This window comes from Hyla sarda, chromosome 2 (genome assembly GCF_029499605.1).
Source record: "Hyla sarda isolate aHylSar1 chromosome 2, aHylSar1.hap1, whole genome shotgun sequence".
Taxonomy (NCBI): Eukaryota; Metazoa; Chordata; class Amphibia; order Anura; family Hylidae; genus Hyla; species Hyla sarda.
The window spans coordinates 276,229,301-276,253,005 of NC_079190.1; positions in this window are offsets into that span (position 1 = coordinate 276,229,301).

Genomic DNA, 23,705 nt, shown 5'->3' on the forward strand with positions numbered 1-23,705 from the left:
GGAATAAATTGTCTGTAATAATTGGCGAACCCCAAAAAACGTTGGATAGCACGGAGTCCGGAGGGGCGTGGCCAATCTAAGACGGCAGAGAGTTTGTCTGGATCCATTTGTAGTCCCTGGCCAGAGACCAAGTATCCTAGGAAAGGAAGAGATTGACATTCAAACAGACATTTCTCCATTTTGGCATAAAGTTGATTGTCACGAAGTCTCTGAAGAACCATGCGGACATGCTGGCGGTGTTCTTCTAGGTTGGCAGAAAAAATCAGAATATCGTCCAGATACACAATAACACAGGAATATAAGAGATCACGAAAAATTTCATTAACAAAGTCTTGGAAGACGGCAGGGGCGTTGCACAGGCCAAAGGGCATGGCCAGATACTCAAAGTGTCCATCTCTAGTGTTAAATGCCGTTTTCCATTCATCCCCCTCCCTGATGCGGATGAGATTATAAGCACCTCTTAAGTCCAGTTTGGTAAAGATGTGGGCACCTTGGAGGCGATCAAAGAGTTCAGAGATAAGAGGTAGAGGGTAGCGGTTCTTTACCGTGATTTTATTAAGACCGCGGTAGTCAATGCAAGGACGTAGGGAGCCATCTTTTTTGGACACAAAGAAAAATCCAGCTCCGGCAGGAGAGGAGGATTTGCGGATAAACCCCTTCTTTAAATTTTCCTGGATGTACTCAGACATAGCAAGAGTCTCTGGGGCGGACAGAGGATAAATTCTGCCCCGGGGTGGAGTAGTGCCCGGGAGGAGGTCAATAGGACAGTCATAAGGCCTGTGAGGAGGTAGAGTCTCAGCTTGTTTTTTGCAAAACACATCAGCAAAGTCCATATAGGCCTTAGGGAGACCGGTTACAGGGGGAACCACAGGGTCACGGCAGGGAGTACTGGGAACCGGTTTAAGGCAGTCCTTGAAACAAGAGATACCCCAGCTCTTGATCTCCCCCGTGGACCAATCCAGGGTTGGGGAATGGCGTTGGAGCCACGGTAGTCCAAGGAGAATTTCGGAAGTGCAATTGGGGAGGACCAAGAACTCAATTTTTTCTTGATGAGGTCCGATGCACATTAGAAGGGGCTCCGTGCGGTAACGTATGGTACAGTCCAATCTTTCATTGTTAACACAATTGATGTAGAGGGGCCTGGCGAGACTGGTTACCGGGATGTTGAACCTGTTGATGAGAGAGGCCAAAATAAAGTTTCCTGCAGATCCGGAATCCAAGAAGGCCATAGTAGAGAAGGAGAAGGTAGATGCAGATATCCGCACAGGCACAGTAAGACGTGGAGAAGCAGAGTTGATATCAAGGACTGTCTCACTTTTGTGCGGAGTCTGCGTGCGTCTTTCCAGGCGGGGAGGACGGATAGGACAATCCTTCAGGAAGTGTTCGGTACCGGCACAGTACAGGCAGAGATTCTCCATGCGGCGTCGTGTCCTCTCTTGAGGTGTCAGGCGAGACCGGTCAACTTGCATAGCCTCCACGGCGGGAGGCACAGGAACGGATTGCAGAGGACCAGAGGAGAGAGGAGCCGGGGAGAAAAAACGCCTCGTGCGAACAAAGTCCATATCCTGGCGGAGCTCCTGACGCCTTTCGGAAAAACGCATATCAATGCGAGTGGCAAGATGAATGAGTTCATGTAGATTAGCAGGAATTTCTCGTGCGGCCAGAACATCTTTAATGTTGCTGGATAGGCCTTTTTTAAAGGTCGCGCAGAGGGCCTCTGGATAGTTCAGAAGCAAGAGTACGAAATTGTATGGCGTACTCGCCAACGGAAGAATTACCCTGGACCAGGTTCAGCAGGGCAGTCTCAGCAGAGGAGGCTCGGGCAGGTTCCTCAAAGACACTACGAATTTCCGAGAAGAAGGAGTGTACAGAGGCAGTGACGGGGTCATTGCGGTCCCAGAGCGGTGTGGCCCATGACAGAGCTTTTCCAGACAGAAGGCTGACTACGAAAGCCACCTTAGACCTTTCAGTAGGAAACTGGTCCGACATCATCTCCAAGTGCAGGGAACATTGTGAAAGAAAGCCACGGCAAAACTTAGAGTCCCCATCAAATTTATCCGGCAAGGATAGTCGTAGGCCTGAAGCGGCCACTCGCTGCGGAGGAGGTGCAGGAGCTGGCGGAGGAGATGATTGCTGAAGCTGTGGTAGTAGCTGCTGTGGCATCACAGTCAGTTGAGACAGCTGGTGGCCTTGTTGCGCTATCTGTTGTGACTGCTGGGCGACCACCGTGGTGAGGTCAGCGACAACTGGCAGAGGTACTTCAGCGGGATCCATGGCCGGATCTACTGTCACGATGCCGGCTGGCAGGAGGTGGATCCTCTGTGCCAGAGAGGGATTGGCGTGGACCGTGCTAGTGGATCGGTTCTAAGTCTCTACTGGTATTCACCAGAGCCCGCCGCAAAGCGGGATGGTCTTGCTGCGGCGGTAGTGACCAGGTCGTATCCACTAGCAACGGCTCAACCTCTCTGACTGCTGAAGATAGGCGCGGTACAAGGGAGTAGACAGAAGCAAGGTCGGACGTAGCAGAAGGTCGGGGCAGGCAGCAAGGATCGTAGTCAGGGGCAACGGCAGGAGGTCTGGAACACAGGCTAAGAACACACAAGGGAACGCTTTCACTAGGCACAAGGGCAACAAGATCCGGCGAGGGAGTGCAGGGGAAGTGAGGTATACATAGGGAGTGCACAGGTGAAGACACTAATTGGAACCACTGCGCCAATCAGTGGCGCAGTGGCCCTTTAAATCGCAGAGACCCGGCGCGCGCGCGCCCTAGGGAGCAGGGCCGCGCGCGCCGGGACAGGACCGAGGGAGAGCGAGTCAGGTACGGAAGCCGGGGTGCGCATCGCGAGCGGGCGCCACCCGCATCGCGAATCGCATCCCGGCTGGAGGCGGTATCGCAGCGCACCCGGTCAGTGGGTCTGACCGGGGCGCTGCCGTAGCGAGGATGTTGCGAGCGCTCCGGGGAGGAGCGGGGACCCGGAGCGCTCGTCGTAACAACAGTGATGTCACAGTTTATTATGAAGCACAGTGATGTCACAGTTTATTATGAAGCACAGTGATGTCACAGTTTATTATGAAGCACAGTGATGTCACAGTTTATTATGAAGCAAAGTGATGTCACAGTTCATTATGAAGCACAGTGATGTCAGAGTTTATTATGAAGCACAGTAATGTCACAGTTTATTATGAAGCACAGTGATGTCACAGTTTATTATGAAGCACAGTGATGTCAGAGTTTATTATGAAGCACAGCGATGTCACAGTTTATTATGAAGCACAGCGATGTCACAGTTTGTTATGAAGCACAGTTATGTCACAGTTTATTATGAAGCACAGTGATGTCACAGTTTATTATGAAGCACAGTGATGTCACAGTTTAATATGAAGCACAGTGATGTCACAGTTTAATATGAAGCACAGTGATGTCAGTTTATTATGAAGCACAGTGATGTCACAGATTATTATGAAGCACAGTGATGTCACAGTTTATTATGAAGCACAGTGATTTCACAGTTTATTATGAAGCACAGTGATGTCACAGTTTATTATGAAGCACAGTGATGTCACAGTTTATTATGAAGCACAGTGATGTCAGTTTATTATGAAGCACAGTGATGTCACAGTTTATTATGAAGCACAGTGATGTCACAGTTTATTATGAAGCACAGTGATGTCGCAGTTTATTATGAAGCACAGTGATGTCGCAGTTTATTATGAAGCACAGTGATGTCGCAGTTTATTATGAAGCACAGTGATGTCGCAGTTTATTATGAAGCACAGTGATGTCGCAGTTTATTATGAAGCACAGTGATGTCGCAGTTTATTATGAAGCACAGTGATGTCACAGTTTATTATGAAGCACAGTGATGTCACAGTTTATTATGAAGCACAGTGATGTCACAGTTTATTATGAAGCACAGTGATGTCACAGTTTATTATGAAGCACAGTGATGTCACAGTTTATTATGAAGCACAGTGATGTCACAGTTGATTATGAAGCACAGTGATGTCACAGTTGATTATGAAGCACAGTGATGTCACAGTTTATTATGATGCACAGTGATATCACAGTTTATTATGAAGCACAGTGATGTCAGTTTATTATGAAGCACAGTGATGTCACAGTTTATTATGAAGCACAGTGATGTCACAGTTTATTATGAAGCACAGTGATGTCACAGATTATTATGAAGCACTGTGATGTCACAATTTATTATGAAGCACAGTGATGTCACAGTTTATTATGAAGCACAATGATGTCACAGTTTATTATGAAGCACAGTGATGTCACAGTTTATTATGAAGCACAGTGATGTCACAGTTTATTATGAAGCACAGTAATGTCACAGTTTATTATGAAGCACAGTGATGTCACAGTTTATTGTGAAGCACAGTGATGTCACAGTTTATTATGAAGCACAGTGATGTCACAGTTTAATATGAAGCACAGTGATGTCACAGTTTAATATGAAGCACAGTGATGTCAGTTTATTATGAAGCACAGTGATGTCACAGCTTATTACAAAGCACAGTGATGTCACAGTTTATTATGAAGCACAGTGATTTCACAGTTTATTATGAAGCACAGTGATGTCACAGTTTATTATGAAGCACAGTGATGTCACAGTTTATTATGAAGCACAGTGATGTCAGTTTATTATGAAGCACAGTGATGTCACAGTTTATTATGAAGCACAGTGATGTCACAGTTTATTATGAAGCACAGTGATGCCGCAGTTTATTATGAAGCACAGTGATGTCGCAGTTTATTATGAAGCACAGTGATGTCGCAGTTTATTATGAAGCACAGTGATGTCGCAGTTTATTATGAAGCACAGTGATGTCACAGTTTATTATGAAGCACAGTGATGTCACAGTTTATTATGAAGCACAGTGATGTCACAGTTTATTATGAAGCACAGTGATGTCACAGTTTATTATGAAGCACAGTGATGTCACAGTTTATTATGAAGCACAGTGATGTCACAGTTTATTATGAAGCACAGTGATGTCACAGTTTATTATGATGCACAGTGATATCACAGTTTATTATGAAGCACAGTGATGTCAGTTTATTATGAAGCACAGTGATGTCACAGTTTATTATGAAGCACAGTGATGTCACAGTTTATTATGAAGCACAGTGATGTCACAGATTATTATGAAGCACTGTGATGTCACAATTTATTATGAAGCACAGTGATGTCAAAGTTTATTATGAAGCACAGTGATGTCACAGTTTATTATGAAGCACAGTGATGTCACAGTTTATTATGAAGCACAGTGATGTCACAGTTTATTATGAAGCACAGTAATGTTACAGTTTATTATGAAGCACAGTGATGTCACAGTTTATTATGAAGCACAGTGATGTCACAGTTTATTATGAAGCACAGTGATGTCACAGTTTAATATGAAGCACAGTGATGTCACAGTTTAATATGAAGCACAGTGATGTCAGTTTATTATGAAGCAGTGATGTCACAGATTATTATGAAGCACAGTGATGTCACAGTTTATTATGAAGCACAGTGATTTCACAGTTTATTATGAAGCACAGTGATGTCACAGTTTATTATGAAGCACAGTGATGTCACAGTTTATTATGAAGCACAGTGATGTCAGTTTATTATGAAGCACAGTGATGTCACAGTTTATTATGAAGCACAGTGATGTCACAGTTTATTATGAAGCACAGTGAAGTCACAGTTTATTATGAAGCACAGTGATGTCACAGTTTATTATGAAGCACAGTGATGTCAGTTTATTATGAAGCACAGTAATGTCACAGTTTATTATGAAGCACAGTGATGTCACAGTTTATTATGAAGCACAGTGATGTCAGTTTATTATGAAGCACAGTGATGTCACAGTTTATTATGAAGCACAGTGATGTCACAGTTTTTTATGAAGCACAGTGATGTCACAGTTTATTATGAAGCACAGTGACGTCACAGTTTATTATGAAGCACAGTGACGTCACAGTTTATTATAAAGCACAGTGACGTCACAGTTTATTATGAAGCACAGTGATGTCACAGTTTATTATGAAGCACAGTGATGTCACAGTTTATTATGAAGCACAGTGATGTCAGTTTATTATGAAGCACAGTGATGTCAGTTTATTATGAAGCACAGTGATGTCACAGTTTATTATGAAGCACAGTGATGTCACAGGTTATTATGAAGCACAGTGATGTCAAAGATTATCATGAAGCACAGTGATGTCACAGTTTATTATGAAGCACAGTGACGTCACAGTTTATTATGAAGCACAGTGACGTCACAGTTTATTATAAAGCACAGTGACGTCACAGTTTATTATGAAGCACAGTGATGTCACAGTTTATTATGAAGCACAGTGATGTCACAGTTTATTATGAAGCACAGTGATGTCAGTTTATTATGAAGCACAGTGATGTCAGTTTATTATGAAGCACAGTGATGTCACAGTTTATTATGAAGCACAGTGATGTCACAGTTTATTATGAAGCACAGTGATGTCACAGATTATTATGAAGCACAGTGATGTCACAGTTTATTATGAAGCACAGTGATGTCACAGTTTATTATGAAGCACAGTGATGTCACAGTTTATTATGAAGCACAGTGATGTCACAGTTTATTATGAAGCACAGTGATGTCAGTTTATTATGAAGCACAGTGATGTCACAGATTATTATGAAGCACAGTGATGTCAGTTTATTATGAAGCACAGTGATGTCACAGTTTATTATGAAGCACAGTGATGTCACAGTTTATTATGAAGCACAGTGATGTCACAGTTTATTATGAAGCACAGTGATGTCACAGTTTATTATGAAGCACAGTGATGTCACAGTTTATTATGAAGCACAGTGATGTCACAGTTTATTATGAAGCACAATGATGTCACAGTTTATTATGAAGCACAGTGATGTCACAGTTTATTATGAAGCACAGTGATGTCAGTTTATTATGAAGCACAGTAATGTCACAGTTTATTATGAAGCACAGTGATGTCACAGTTTATTATGAAGCACAGTGATGTCAGTTTATTATGAAGCACAGTGATGTCACAGTTTATTATGAAGCACAGTGATGTCACAGTTTATTATGAAGCACAGTGATGTCAGTTTATTATGAAGCACAGTGATGTCAGTTTATTATGAAGCACAGTGATGTCACAGTTTATTATGAAGCACAGTGATGTCACAGTTTATTATGAAGCACAGTGATGTCACAGATTATTATGAAGCACAGTGATGTCACAGTTTATTATGAAGCACAGTGATGTCACAGTTTATTATGAAGCACAGTGATGTCACAGTTTATTATGAAGCACAGTGATGTCACAGTTTATTATGAAGCACAGTGATGTCAGTTTATTATGAAGCACAGTGATGTCACAGTTTATTATGAAGCACAGTGATGTCACAGTTTATTATGAAGCACAGTGATGTCAGTTTATTATGAAGCACAGTGATGTCAGTTTATTATGAAGCACAGTGATGTCACAGTTTATTATGAAGCACAGTGATGTCACAGTTTATTATGAAGCACAGTGATGTCACAGATTATTATGAAGCACAGTGATGTCACAGTTTATTATGAAGCACAGTGATGTCACAGTTTATTATGAAGCACAGTGATGTCACAGTTTATTATGAAGCACAGTGATGTCACAGTTTATTATGAAGCACAGTGATGTCAGTTTATTATGAAGCACAGTGATGTCACAGATTATTATGAAGCACAGTGATGTCACAGTTTATTATGAAGCACAGTGATGTCGCAGTTTATTATGAAGCACAGTGATGTCGCAGTTTATTATGAAGCACAGTGATGTCACAGTTTATTATGAAGCACAGTGATGTCACAGTTTATTATGAAGCACAGTGATGTCACAGTTTATTATGAAGCACAGTGATGTCACAGTTTATTATGAAGCACAGTGATGTCACAGTTTATTATGAAGCACAGTGATGTCAGTTTATTATGAAGCACAGTGATGTCACAGTTTATTATGAAGCACAGTGATGTTACAGTTTATTATGAAGCACAGTGATGTCACAGTTTATTATGAAGCACTGTGATGTCACAGTTTATTATGAAGCACAGTGATGTCAGTTTATTATGAAGCACAGTGATGTCACAGTTTATTATGAAGCACAATGATGTCACAGTTTATTAAGAAGCACAGTGATGTCACAGTTTATTATGAAGCACAGTGATGTCAGTTTATTATGAAGCACAGTAATGTCACAGTTTATTATGAAGCACAGTGATGTCACAGTTTATTATGAAGCACAGTGATGTCAGTTTATTATGAAGCCCAATGATGTCACAGTTTATTATGAAGCACAGTGATGTCACAGTTTATTATGAAGCACAGTGATGTCACAGTTTATTATGAAGCACAGTTATGTCACAGTTTATTATGAAGCACAGTGACGTCACAGTTTATTATAAAGCACAGTGACGTCACAGTTTATTATGAAGCACAGTGATGTCACAGTTTATTATGAAGCACAGTGATGTCACAGTTTATTATGAAGCACAGTGATGTCACAGTTTATTATGAAGCACAGTGATATCACAGTTTATTATGAAGCACAGTGATGTCACAGTTTATTATGAAGCACAGTGATGTCACAGTTTATTATGAAGCACAGTGATGTCACATTTTATTATGATGCACAGTGATGTCACAGTTTATTATGAAGCACAGTGATGTCACAGTTTATTATGAAGCACAGTGATGTCACAGTTTATTATGAAGCACAGTGATGTCACAGAGACTACAGAATGTACAACTGTACATATGATGAAGATGGCGGGATGCTATCGAAACGTCACACATACATGGGGGAATAAAACACTTTGTTTTTGCACCTTATCTGGGAGTGCCGCTGGATCTTTAGTTTTGTAGATAGATAGATAGATGATATATAGATAGATAGATAGACAGATAATAGATATGAGATTGATAGATAGATAGATAGATATGAGATAGATAGATTGATCAGTGTATCCCAACCAGGGGGCCTCTAGCTATTCCAAAACGACAACTCCCAGCATGTCTTTTGCTTTATGAGCATACTGGGAGTTGTAGTTTTGCAACAGCTGGAGGCCCCCTAGTTGGGAAACACTGATCTATCTATCTATCAATCATCTATCTATCCATCTATCTCCTATCTATCTATCTATCTATCTATCTATCATCTATCTATATCATATCTATCTATCATCTATCTATCTATATCATATCTATCATCTATCTATCATCTATTAATCTATCTTTCTATCTATATCATATCTATCTATATATCTATATATCATCTATCTATCTCTCATATCTATCTATCTTTCATCTATCTCTCATCTATCTGAGATAGATATGAGATAGATAGATAAATAGAAAGATAGATAGATACATAAATAGATGGAGATAGATAGATAGATAGATATGATATAGATAGATATGAGATAGATAGATATGAGATAGATATTAGATAGATAGATAGATAGGAGATAGATGGATAAAAAAAAAAACTCCAGAAGAGCAGCAGAACAAAATGAAGAAAACCAATGCAATGGTGCACGCTGGGTGTGGACCTTGGTGAGAGCTTCACTTGTACTAGAAAAAAGCAAGAGACCAGCAGCACACAGAAAAATGAGTGCAGAAAAGGTGGAGATTTATTGCATTATCCCAGTGTACAAGCTCCTTGAGAACGGCGACGAGAGGTCGCTGAAACGTCGCTTCTTTTGTACACTGGGATAATGCAATAAATCTCCACCTTTTTTGCACTAATTTTTCTGTGTGCTGCTGGTCTCTTGATTTTTTTTATTTTGATAGATAGATAATAGATAGATGATTGATATAGATCAGTGTTTCCCAACTAGGGGGGCCTCCAGCTGTTGCAAAACTACAACTCCCAGTATGCTCATAAAGCCAATGGAATGCTGGGAGTTGTAGTTTTGCAACAGCTGGAGGCCCCCTGGTTGGGAAACTGATCTATCTATCTATATCATATAAATGTATCTATATCATATCCATCTATCTATATCATATCCATCTATCTCCTATCTATCTCTCTATCTATCTAATCTATCTATCTATCTGTCTATATCATATCTATCTATCATCTATCTATCTATATCATATCTATGTATCTATCATCTATCTATCTATATCATATCTATGTATCTATCATCTATCTATCATCTATCTATATCATATCTATGTATCTATCATCTATCTATCCATCTATTTATGTATCTTTCTATATATCATCTCTCTATCTATATATCATCTATTTATCTATCTTTCTATCTATCTCATATATATATATATATTTATATATTTATGTATATCTATCTATATATCATCCATCTACCTATCTATCTCTCATATCTATTTATCTATCTATCTCTCATCTATCTGAGTTAGATAGATATATAGATATGAGATAGATATGAGATAGATAGATAGATATGAGATAGATATGACATAGATAGATAGATATGAGATAGATAGATAGATATGAGATAGATATGAGATAGATAGATAGATATGAGATAGATAGATATGAGATAGATATGAGAAAGATAGATAGATACATATGAGATAGATAGATAGATAGATAGATAGATAGATAGATAGATAGATAGATAGATATGAGATAGATATGAGGATAGATAGATAGATATGAGATAGATAGATAGATAGATAGATGCATAAATAGATGGATATAGATAGATGAATGGATGGATAGATATGAGATAGATAGATAGATAGATAGATAGATAGGAGATAGATATATAATAGATTGACAGATAGATAGATCAGTGTTTCCCAACCTGGGGGCCTCCAGCTGTTACAAAACTACAACTCCCAGTATACTCATAAAGCCAAAGGAATGCTGGGAGTTGTAGTTTTGCAACAGCTGGAGGCCCCCTGGTTGGGAAACACTGAACTACCTCCCACTGTCTCCTACAACTTTCCCCCTCTCCCCCAAGCAAGTTACTTACCGTATATACTCGAGTATAAGCCGACCCGAGTATAAGCCGAGACCCCTAATTTCAACCCAAAATCCCAGGAAAAGTTATTGACTCGAGTATAAGCCTAGGGTGGGAAATACCTCATCCCCCCTGTCATCATCCAGACCCGTCATTAACATCCTCATCATCATCCCCTTGTCATCATCCCACACATCCCCCCTTCATCATCCTCTTATCATCCCACACATCCCCCCTTCATCATCCCCTTATCATCCCACACATCCCCCCTTCATCATCCCCTTGTCATCATCCCACACATCCCCCCTTCATCATCCCCTTATCATCCCGCACATCCCCCCTTCATCATCCCCTTATCATCCCACACATCCCCCCTTCATCATCCCCTTATCATCCCGCACATCCCCCCTTCATCATCCCCTTATCATCCCACACATCCCCCCTTCATCATCCCCTTATCATCCCGCACATCCCCCCTTCATCATCCCCTTATCATCCCACACATCCCCCCTTCATCATCCCCTTATCATCCCACACATCCCCCCTTCATCATCCCCTTGTCATCATCCCACACATCCCCCCTTCATCATCCCCTTATCATCCCACACCCCCCCTTCATCATCCCCACCCCCCTTCATCATCCCCACACCCCCCCTTCATCATCCTCTTCTCATCATTCGCCCTCAGTGGTCTTCAACCTGCGGACCTCCAGAGGTTTCAAAACTACAACTCCCAGCAAGCCCGGGCAGCCATCGGCTGTCCGGGCTTGCTGGGAGTTGTAGTTTTGAAACCTCCGGAGGTCCGCAGGTTGAAGACCACTGCGGCCTTCAACATCATCCAGCCCCCTCTCCCCCCCTTTAGTTCTGAGTACTCACCTCCGCTCGGCGCTGGTCCGGTTCTGCAGGGCTGTCCGGTGAGGAGGTGGTCCGGTGAGGAGGTGGTCCGGGCTGCTATCTTCACCGGGGGCGCCTCTTCTCCGCGCTTCCGGCCCGGAATAGAGGCGTTGCCTTGACAATGACGCAGAATTACGTTGGCAATGAACGCACCTCTGCGTCGTTGTCACGGCAACGTGACTATTCTGAGGCCGGGCCCGAAGCGCTTAGAAGAGGCCTCCCCGGTGAAGATAGCAGCCCGGAACACTATCCCACCGGACCACCTCCTCACCGGACAGTCCTGCAGGACCGGACCAGCGCCGAGCGGAGGTGAGTACTCAGAACTAAAGGGGGTGAGAGGGGGCTGGATGATGTTGAAGGCCGCAGTGGTCTTCAACCTGCGGACCTCCGGAGGTTTCAAAACTACAACTCCCAGCAAGCCCGGACAGCCGATGGCTGCCCGGGCTTGCTGGGAGTTGTAGTTTTGAAACCTCTGGAGGTCCGCAGGTTGAAGACCACTGCGGGTGGGGGAGTTCACTCGAGTATAAGCCGAGGGGGGTGTTTTCAGCACGAAAAATCGTGCTGAAAAACTCGGCCTATACTCGAGTATATACGGTACTTTAAAAGGGCAGCATCAGCAGTGGGCAGTGGGCAGGTAAGTCTTCCATACTGGTGGTGTCCGGGCCTGTATACACACTGCGGGCCTGCTCCACAAGGTCCAGCAGCAGCATACAGGGGAGTGAGAGAGGGGGAGGAGCTTCCTGTCTGCTCTTCCCAGTCTGCATAGCACGGCCCCTGCGTGGTGATAGGGCTGCAGGCTGAAGATTTATTTTAAAAAAGGATGGCGGAGTAGATGGCTCCGGGGGGCGGGGGTGCAGCGGGGGCTCGGGCCCCTTACTGGTGGCCATGAGAGCTGCTAGTGACCTACTGCTGCTAGGGGGGGCACAAGGGGGGGGGGGGGCAATCATGATGTAGGGGGGGCCGTGGCCCCCTCTGGCCCACTGGCTGCAGGGGTGGTTGAACGCAATATGTCCACCCCTGGGTTAAGTGTATAGCAGTATTATATTCAGGGTACAGTGTGGGGCAGTATTTTATTTAGGGTACATTGTGGTGCAGTATTATGTTCAGGGTACAGTGTGGGGCAGTATTATATTCAAGGTACAGTGTGGGGCAGTATTATATTCAGGGTACAGTGTGGGGCAGTATTATATTCAGGGTACAGTGTGTGGCAGTATTATATTTAGTTGGTACAGTGTGTGGCAGTATTATATTCAGGATACAGTGTATAGCAGTATTATATTCAGGGTACAGTGTGGGGAAGTATTAATTTTAGTTGGTACAGTGTGTGGCAGTATTATATTCAGGGTACAGTGTATAGCAGTATTATGTTCAGGGTACAGTGTGTGGCAGGATTATATTTAGTGGGTACAGTGTATGGCAGTATTGTATTCAGGGGTACAGTGTGTGGCAGTATTATATTCAGGGTACAGTGTATAGCAGTATTATATTCAGGGTGCAGTGTGGGGCAGTATTATATTCAGGGTACAGTGTGTGGCAGGATTATACTCGGTACAGTGTATGGCAGTATTATATTCAGGGTACAGTGTGTGGCAGGATTATACGCAGGGTACAGTGTGGGGCAGTATTATATTCAGGGTACAGTGTGGGGTGGTATTTTATTTCGGGTACACTTTCTGGCAAGGTTATAATGATTACTGTCTCCATGCAGAGGATGAGGATCTGCTGACAGTGAGGAGCCAATGATGTCTGGATGTCAGACTCTGCAGAGAAGATGGAGCTGGGGGAAGACCTGGTTTCTGATGAAGAAGAAAAGATAACAGAGAAGATATCACTCAAGTCAGAAGACGTCACTCAGGTCACTGATATCATTGTGTATTCTCCTGACTGTCCCATCAGAACTGTAGTCAGTTCTGCAGTGATGATGGGTAAAACTGTGTCCAATCTGTGTCTCTCCAGCTGTTACAAAACTTCATCTCCCATTGCCAGAGGCTCTCCAGACATGACAGGAGTTTTAGCTTTCCAACAGCTGGAGAACCACTTCAACTGAGGTGGTCGGTGGGGGTCTCAGCTGTTGGACCCCCACCAAAAAAAATGGCCCTGGGGGGGGGGGGGTGGACAGGGGGTATGGGTAGGGAACACTGCTGCACCTAATGTGGGGGGAACACTGCCTGCCTAATGTGGGGGGAACACTGCCTGCCTACTAAGGGGGAACACTGCCTGCCTAATGTGGGGAACACTGCCTGCCTAATGTGGGGAGAACTATGCTGCACCTAATGTGGGGGGAACTCTGCTGCACCTAATGTGCATTGTATCGACGTTCGCTCACGTTGCGCTCCCAGAATTCAAGGGCCGGCGTTACTAAGTCCTGACGCCGGCCCTAGAGCGTGACGTGCGTGAACATCAAAGGGGGGGGACCTCCATGTCCATTTTGCTTGGGGCCCCAAATTCCTTCAAACGGCCCTGCACACAACTAGCAGTGTGCCCCTATGCAGGTTTTTTATTTTCTCTGGAGGACCTGACAATTTTTCTTGTTTTGTACTGGTATTATTGGTAATATTGGTCTCCGTCCATAGGATTGATTATACTGTATACTGGTAATATTGATGATTGTGGTCTTGGTGTACTAGACAGAATTTTCCATGCCCACAGGACACTAGTTACACCCTGATCTTATATCTGTTCTGCAGCTACCTAATTTCAGCGATAGCGCAACCATTTCACAGCTGATTGGATCACAATGGAAAGTCTGAAGAAAATCATGTGGAGCCTAATGTTTGAATTACGCCTAAGCCTCACAAAGTCTGGAACCGCCTCTGTTGTTAGATTAAAATGTGGACACAGCTCAGCATTCATTTCTTTCATTTCTTAAATTGCTCTGATAAAAAGAAAAACTGAGCTGTGATTGGTTGTTGTGGGCAACAAAGACAGTTATTCTTTAAGATTTATTCATTTGCCAGAGACAAAAACTGTCTGATTTTGCACTACAACAACCAACCACAGCTCATCTTGCATTTTATCAGAGCTCATTACGATATGAAAGCTGAGCTGGGGGCTATGGTTGCTATGGGCAAATCAGATCAGTTTTTGTCATATTGATACATTTTTCCTACTGTTTTTGACACATATTTTAAGCCTTAACCCCTTAAAGGAGTACTCTGATACCCAAAAATCTGACACCATAGTGAAGTGTCCTGGAATACCTTTCATTAGAGGTCCTGGTCGCCCAAATCAGTCCAGCCGTTCTCCTGTAATTCTCCCCGGTAACTTCGCTTACTTCTGGGTACTGTAAGCATGGCCGTGACGTCAGGAATGACGTTTTCCCATCATGCTTACTACACTTCCTCCGCTCGCAAGACCTCCCTTACTCCTGTTCCCCACCCCTGAAATTATAATGTATAACGCCCCTTGCTGCCTCTCCTTGTTGCTTTACCCACCCCCTGCCACTACGCCATCTCCTCCCACTCTGCCTCCTCCAATCAGCTCCTCCTAATCGCTGCAGCCGGCGCACAAAAGTAGCTAACAGCTCACATAGCTGTAGCTTTTGTGCCGGAGAAGCAGCGTTCCCTGGAGCTGGCTGGCACGCCGCTCGAACAGTGATAGGAGGAACGAACGAGAGGCGCTTGCTACACGCAGCGAATCACTGCTGGGGAAACGAGGTGAGTTATGCATATTCATATATGGGGGTGACCGCACCGCAATAGTGGGGGCTGGCATTCGGCGGGGAGTGAACTTAGAGATATGACGTTTCGTTTTAAAGATGGCCGCGGGCAGACAGTGAGTGTTGAACGAAAGTCATAACTCACTATGAGAGGCTGCACTTCCGGTTTCGCCGAAAAACATGGATGCCTGCATGGAACGCTAGTGAGGTAAATGACAATCTTATATATCTTAGGGAAAGCTTTATAATGGTGTTTAATAGTTTTGCCTCAGAGTACTCCTTTAAGGACACATGGCGCATCCATACGCCCCCGTTTCCAAGTCCTTAAGGACACAGGGCATATGGATATGCCCTGCTTATTTCCGACCCCAGCCGCTAGCTGGAGCGGAGCCGGTGCCGGATGCCTGCTGAAATCGTTCAGCAGGAATCCCGGCATATCGCCCAGGGGGGTCATTATGTCCTCCCATGTCGGTAATTGCCGCAGATCGCTGGACAATTCAGTCCAGCGATCTGCGGCAGATTCCGGGTCAATCGGGTCTCCAGTGACCCGATGACCCGGAATTACTGGCTGATCGGGGCCGTCAGAGACGGCCCGAACAGCCATTGCCAGCAGGGGTGAGGTGGCACTGGTGCCACCTCACGATCGCCCTGATTCGTCGGCCGGTTTCCCGGCCGACCAGTTAGGGCGCCTGCTGTGGGTGTCACTCCCGCAACCCGCTCCGCCCCTCTTCCGGAGGACGTGAGCGGGTGCGAGAAGAAGACCCAGGGTGCTGGGGATCCCGATCCCCGGCGTCCCTGTTGGGATCGGGGTCCCAGGAGCGACGGCGGCGGCGTGGAGCAGCAGCAGGAGGTGAGTGACAGCCTCCTGCTGTTGCTTAGCAACAGCTCCCAGCATGCAAAAAGGGCATGCTGGGAGCTGTAGTTATGCAACAGCAGGAGGCAGACCATCACAACTCCCAGCATTCCCTTATGGGCATGCTGGGACTTGTAGTTTTGCAACAGCTGGAGGCACATTTTTTCTATGGAAAAGTGTACCTTCAGCTATTGTATAACTACAACTCCCAGCTTGCACAATCAGCTAAAGTGCATGCTGGGAGTTGTAGTGGTGCATCTGGTGGTTGCGTAACTACAACTCCCAGCATGCCCGTTGGCTGTCGGTGACTGCTGAGAGTTGTAGTTTTGCAACAGCTGAAGGCACACTGAGTTAAGTAGCAAACCAGTGTGTCTCCAGCTGTTGCATAACTACAATCCCCAGCATTCCCAGCCAAAATAGTATGCCTCCGGCTGTTGCATAACTACAAGACCCAGCATGCCCTTCCGCTGTCCGTACATGCTGGGGGTTGTAGCTTTTGCAACAGCTGAAGGCACACTGGTTGCAAAACACTGAGTTTGTTACCAAACTCGGTGTTTCACAACCAGTGTGCCTCCAGCTGTTGCGACTGTACCCTAAAAACACTACACTACACTAACAAAAAATAAAAAGTAAAAAACACTACATATGCACATACCCCTACACAGCCCCCCTCCCCAATAAAAATGAAAAACGTCTGGTACGTCAATGTTTCCAAAACGGAGCCTCCAGCTGTTGCAAAACTACAACTCCCAGCATGCACTGATAGACCGTACATGCTGGGAGTTGTAGTTTTGCAACAGCTGGATGTCGTCGTCCCCCCCGTCCCCCCCCCCAATGTGAACGTACAGGGTACACTCACATGGGCGGAGGTTTACAGCAAGTATCCAGCTGCAAGTTTGAGCTGCGGCAAATTTTCTGCCGCAGCTCAAGCTGCCAGCGAGAAACTATTGTGAACCCCCGCCCGTGTGACTGTACCCTAAAAACACTACACTAACAAAAAATTAAATAAAAAGTAAAAAACACAACATATACACTACCCCTACACAGCCCCCCTCCCCAATAAAAATGAAAAACGTCTGGTACGCCACTGTTTCCAAAACAGAGCCTCCAGCTGTTGCAAAACAACTACTCCCAGTATTGCCAGATAGCCACTGACTGTCCAGGCATGCTGGGAGTTTTACAACAGCTGGAGGCACCCTGTTTGGGAATCACTGGCGTAGAATACCCCTATGTCCACCCCTATGCAAGTCCCTAATTTAGGCCTCAAATGCGCATTGCGCTCTCACTTTGGAGCCCTGTCGTATTTCAAGGCAACAGTTTTGGGACACATATGGGGTATCGCCGTACTCGGGAGAAATTGTGTTACAAATTTTGGGGGGTATTTTCTGCTATTACCCTTTTTAAAAATGTAACATTTTTGGGAAAACAAGCATTTTAGGTAAAAAAAAATTTTTTTTTTTTTACATATACAAAAGTCATGAAACACCTGTGGGGTATAAAGGTTCAGATTACCCCTTGTTATGTTTCCTGAGGGGTCTAGTTTCCAAAATGGTATGCCATGTGTTTTTTTTTTTTTTTTTTTTGCTGTTCTGGCACCATAGGGGCTTCCTAAATGCAGCATGCCCCCAGAGCAAAATTTGCTTTCAAAAAGCCAAATGTGACTCCTTCTCTTCTGAGACCTGTAGTGCGCCAGCAGAGCACTTTTCACTCCCATATGGGGTGTTTTCTGAATCGGGAGAAATTGGGCTTCAAATTTTGGGGGGCAAGCATTTTAGGTAAAAAAAAAAAAAATTTCCACATATGCAAAAGTCGTGAAACACCTGTAATGTATTAAGGTTCACATTACCCCCTGTTACGTTCCCCGAGGGGTCTAGTTTCCAAAATGGTATGCCATGTGTTTTTTTTTTTTTGCTGTCCTTGCACCATAGGGGCTTCCTAAATGCGGCATGCCCCCAGAGCAAAATTTGCTTTCAAAAAGCCAAATGTGACTCCTTCTCTTCTGAGACCTGTAGTGTGCCAGCAGAGCAATTTTCACCCCCATATGGGGTGTTTTCTGAATCGGGAGAAATTGGTCTTCAAATTTTGGGGGGTATTTTCTGCTATTACCCTTTTTTTAAATGTAAAATTTTTGGGAAACCAAGCATTTTAGGTAAAAAACATTTTTTTTTTTACATATGCAAAAGTCGTGAATCACCTGTGGGGTACTAAGGTTCACTTTACCCCTTGTTACGTTCCCCGAGGGGTGTAGTTTCCAAAATGGTATGCCATGTGTTTTTTTTTTTTTGCTGTCCTGGCATCATAGGGGCTTCCTAAAGGTGACATGCCCCCCAAAAACCATTTGTCGCTCCTTCCCTTCTGAGCCCTCTACTGCGCCCGCTGAACAATTAACATAGACATCTGAGGTATGTCCTTACTCGAGAGAAATTGGGTTTCAAATACAAGTAAAAATTTTCTCCTTTTTACCCTTGCAAAAATAAAAAAATTGGGTCTACAAGAACATGCGAGTGTAAAAAATGAAGATTTTGAATTTTCTCCTTCACTTTGCTGCTATTCCTGTGAAACACCTAAAGGGTTAATACACTTACTGAATGTAATTTTGAATACTTTGGGGGGTGTAGTTTTTATAATGGGGTCTTTTATGGGGTATTTCTAATATGAAGACCCTTCAAATCCACTTCAAAACTGAACTGGTCCCTGAAAAATAGTGAGTTTGAAAATTTTGTGAAAAATTTCAAAATTGCTGCTGAACTTTGAAGCCCTCTGATGTCTTCCAAAAGTAAAAACTCATAAATTTTATGATGCAAACATAAAGTAGACATATTGTATATGTGAACCCCAAAAAATTTATTTTGAATATCCATTTTCCTTGCAAGCAGAAAGCTTCAAAGTTAGAAAAATGCAAATGTTTCATTTTTTTCATCAAATTTGGGGATTTTTCACCAAGAAAGGATGCAAGTTACCATAAAATGTAACCACTAAATTAAAGTAGAATATGTCACGAAAAAACTATCTAGAAATTAGAATGATAACTAAAAGCATTCCAGAGTTATTAATGTTTAAAGTGACAGTGGTCAGATTTGCAAAAAACGCTCTGGTCCTTAAGATGTAAAATGGCCTGGTCCTTAAAGGGTTAAAGGGCTACTCCCGTGGAAGTCTTTTTTTTATTTTATTTAATTTTTTTAAATCAACTGATGCAAGAAAGTTAAACAGTTTTGTAAATCACTTCTATTAAAAAATCTTAACCCTTCCAGTACTTTTTAGGGGCTATATACTAAAGAGAAATCCAAAAAAAAGAAATGCATTTCCTCTGATGTCATGACCACAGTGCTCTCTGCTGACCTCTGCTGTCCATTTTAGGAACTGTCCAGAACAGGAGAAAATCCCCATAGCAAACATATGCTGCTCTGGACAGTTCCTAAAATGGACAGCAGAGGTCAGCAGAGAGCACTGTGGTCATGACATCAGAGGAAATGCATTTCTTTTTTGGAATCTTCTTTAGTATACAGCCCCTAAAAAGTACTGGAAGGATTAAGATTTTTTTAATAGAAGTAATTTACAAATCTGTTTAACTTTCTGGCACCAGTTGATTTAAAAAAAAAAAAAGTTTTCCACGGGAGTACCCCTATAAAAAGTATGTTTTCCAGAAAAAGTCAGACTTTTTTCTGACATTTATGTTTTTGTCTGTTTTTTGGGCTACAGCAAATGCTAATATGCAATTTGCAAACTAGATACTGTTTTGGGACATAAACAACCCCCCAAAAAACATGAAAAAATACATAACAATTTAGCTTTTTGTAGTCAAAATTACCCAAAAGAAGTCCTTTGCACTTAAAGGGGTATTCCGGCAAAATACATATTATCCCCTATCTAAAGAATAAGGGATAAGATGTCTGATCGTGGGGGGCCCGGCACTGGGACCCCCTCCATTTCTGTGGAGCACCCGCATTCTATGCGGGGCTGCATCTCCAGTCTTGGAAACCTCTTTATTTCCGGGACTGTAGACGTGACGCTACACCATGCCACCTTGTGACATCACGCCACGCCCCTCCATTCATGTCTATGGGAGGGGGCGAGACGGTTTCCGAGACTGGAGACGCAGCCCCGCATAGAATGTGGGTGCTGCACGGAGATCGCGGAGGGGCCTTTGGATAGGGATAAGATGTATTTGGCCGGAATACCCCTTTAACATTGCATCTGTAATAATGATCTGACAGACAGTTGTCCAGAATGGTTTCCATGTTTTGCTTGCAGCTACTCTGGTGTTCAATAAAAGAAAATTGTAACTACCTTTTTTTTCAATGTAAAGTGATCTGACAACGGTTGGTGACACCTGGCCAAACAATGCTGAATACGACGCATGTTAAGCCACTTGAATGCAAGATGGGGACTGAACTTCTACAAAGCTTAGTACTGTGCTAGAGCGGTCCTATAATAGGTCAATTAATGTGAATATATATATATATATATATGACCTTGTAGAGATTGCTGAACTTATTCCATGTATTTATCTGCTATGATCTACAGGGTGGACCATTTCTATGGATACACCTTAATAAAATGGGAATGGTTGGTGATATTAACTTCCTGTTTGTGGCACATTAGTATATGTGGGGGGGGGGAACTTTTCAAGAAGGGTGGTGACCATGGCGGCCATTTTGAAATCGGCCATTTTGAATCCAACTTTAGTTTTTTCGATAGGAAGAGGGTCATGTGACACATCAACCTTATTGGAAATTTCACAAGAAAAACAATGATGTGCTTGGTTTTATAGTAACTTTATTCTTTCATGAGTTATTTACAAGTTTCTGACCACTTATAAAATGTGTTCAATGTGCTGCCCATTGTGTTGGATTGTCAATGCAACCCTCTTCTCCCACTCTTTTCACACTGATAGCAACACCGCAGGAGAAATGCTAGCACAGGCTTCCAGTATCCGTAGTTTCAGATGCTGTTACATCTCGTATGTTCACAGCATAGACAATTGCCTTCAGATGACCCGAAAGATAAAAGTCTAAGGGGGTCAGATCAGGAGACCGTGGGGGCCATTCAACTGGATATGCGAAATTGCTACATGACGATGTGTTTCCCTCTTTATGCACTGAATGCACCAGCAAGATGGTGCATCACCACATTATGGGTGTCAGTTCCGAGCATTCCTAGATGAACAGTTTCCTGGAAAGTGGATTGGTCGTCATGGTCCAGTTGAATGGCCCCCAAGTCTCCCGATCTGACCCCCTTAGACTTTTATCTTTGGGGTCACTTAAGGCAATTGTCTATGCTGTGAAGATATGAGATGTGCATATGGGGGAGAGCCCCAATGTTATTTGAGGGACACCCAATAGAGGGCTAGAAGATTGGTAAAACGTAATAAGAACTATATGCGTGGATATCTTTTGCTATTTTTGAGACTGTCCATATCAAGTATTTTATCACAGTAACATCTAACCTAAAGTGCCGGACTATCAATCCCCGAACTAACTGTTTAACTATATCTTGCAACAGTGCTTTGACATATAGCAGCAGTGCTTTACATAGATTCATTCTACCACTGGGGCCCAGTGGTAGAATTTGTATCATTATTGCATAAATGTATGTTTTTTATTCTTTATGTCTATATGTGTTTTAATAAATATACTATGAAATTGAAGCACAGTCTTTTTCATTCACATTATGCACCATTTTTAATGGTGGTGTCCTTGAGGTGTGGTTACTAATTTTATTTGAGGGACACCCAATCAATAAACTGAAATGATCTGCTAGCAAATATTTCACAGTTTTTTGTTTTTTTCAAATGACAGAACACCCTTGGACCCTTCAAAAGCATTTTTGTTATTCTTCCTACTTTTGTATTACTTTTTGACATGTGTGTTGACAGGCTTTTACACTAGTCCACTGGTTTTTGTCTAAATTCTCTACGCTCTTTCCTATTGGGAATCCATGTTCAAAAGCATTACTTCCTCAGGCATCAGTAGTACTTCAAAGCCATTATTATGTTGATACGCAGTGTGCTAAATAAAAATATACATTCATCTATAATTGACTGCCATGTTAATGATCTGGATAGCCAGACAAATCAGACATTATGCAGGGTGTCCTGCCAAGATGTCCATATGGACAGTGTAATACAGCACATGTTTCCCAGATTATTTATCTCAAAGAGTGTCTCTTTTCTGTTCAACAACCAAACATACACATTATATTTTCTTCACACTTTAATAATGTTAATATCATAGAGAAAAGATACAATGCTGACATATTTACTGTATGCATTTGGAATGCTATGTTATTGACAACTACACAAAATGTCTTGTTCACATCACAGCTGGCATTGAGATGAAAGGATTAGAACATAGAAAGGCAATAATTGAAACCAGTCACTCTTCAAACATGGCTGATAAATTACTTAAAAAGCAAAGTGATATTTTATTTTAGTTTAGCCCAGAGCTAGTACTTTTATGAAGGCCATACACATAAGATGGTTATCGGCTGGCATCCCCAACAGCACTTATCTTCCATGGGAACAAAGGATCAGGCATATTTCCTCAGGGGGCAATTAATATTTTTAAAGGAAAACTGTCAGCTTTCTCCCCAAGCACTAACCAGGGGTACTGGCTGGTAGTGCGGGGGACGCTGATAAGTTTGGTCCTTACCGTACCCGGATCCGCTGCGTCATTCGGCTGTAATCTTCTATTATCGGTACGTTCAAATGAGGTGCTTACTGGCACTCTGATGTCAGTGCGGGGCCGCAGCGCCACCCAGCTCGTCAATATTCCTCCCCTCTCTCTTCATTACAGAGCGGGTAGAAGAGGGAGAGGCGGAGGGAGGGGAGGTATATTGATGAGCTGGGCGGCGCTGCGGCCCAGCACTGACGTCAGAGTGCCAGTTAGCACCTCATTTGAATATACAGATAATAGAAGATTACAGACGAAGGGCGTGGCGGATCCGGGCACTGTAAGGACCAAACTGATCAGTGTCCCCCGCACTACCAGCCAGTACAGCTGGTTAGTGCCGGGGAAGAAAGCTGACAGTTTTCCTTTAAACAGTCTTGGACTATATGGTAGTAGCTTATTACAATGTGTAATGAATTGGTGCATTATATTATAACATGCTGTCCCTGTTAATTAACAAAACTTGTCACAAAATTTTGAGTCGCAAAAACTGTCGTATTATAGCTAAATATCTCAGAATACTGTGAGTGAACAAAGCCTGAATGAAACATGGACTGTCAAGTATATTCATCTAATGATTTATAGAGGAGTCCAAAAAGAAGAGCTTTACATTATAGTGTATGTGTATTTAGATT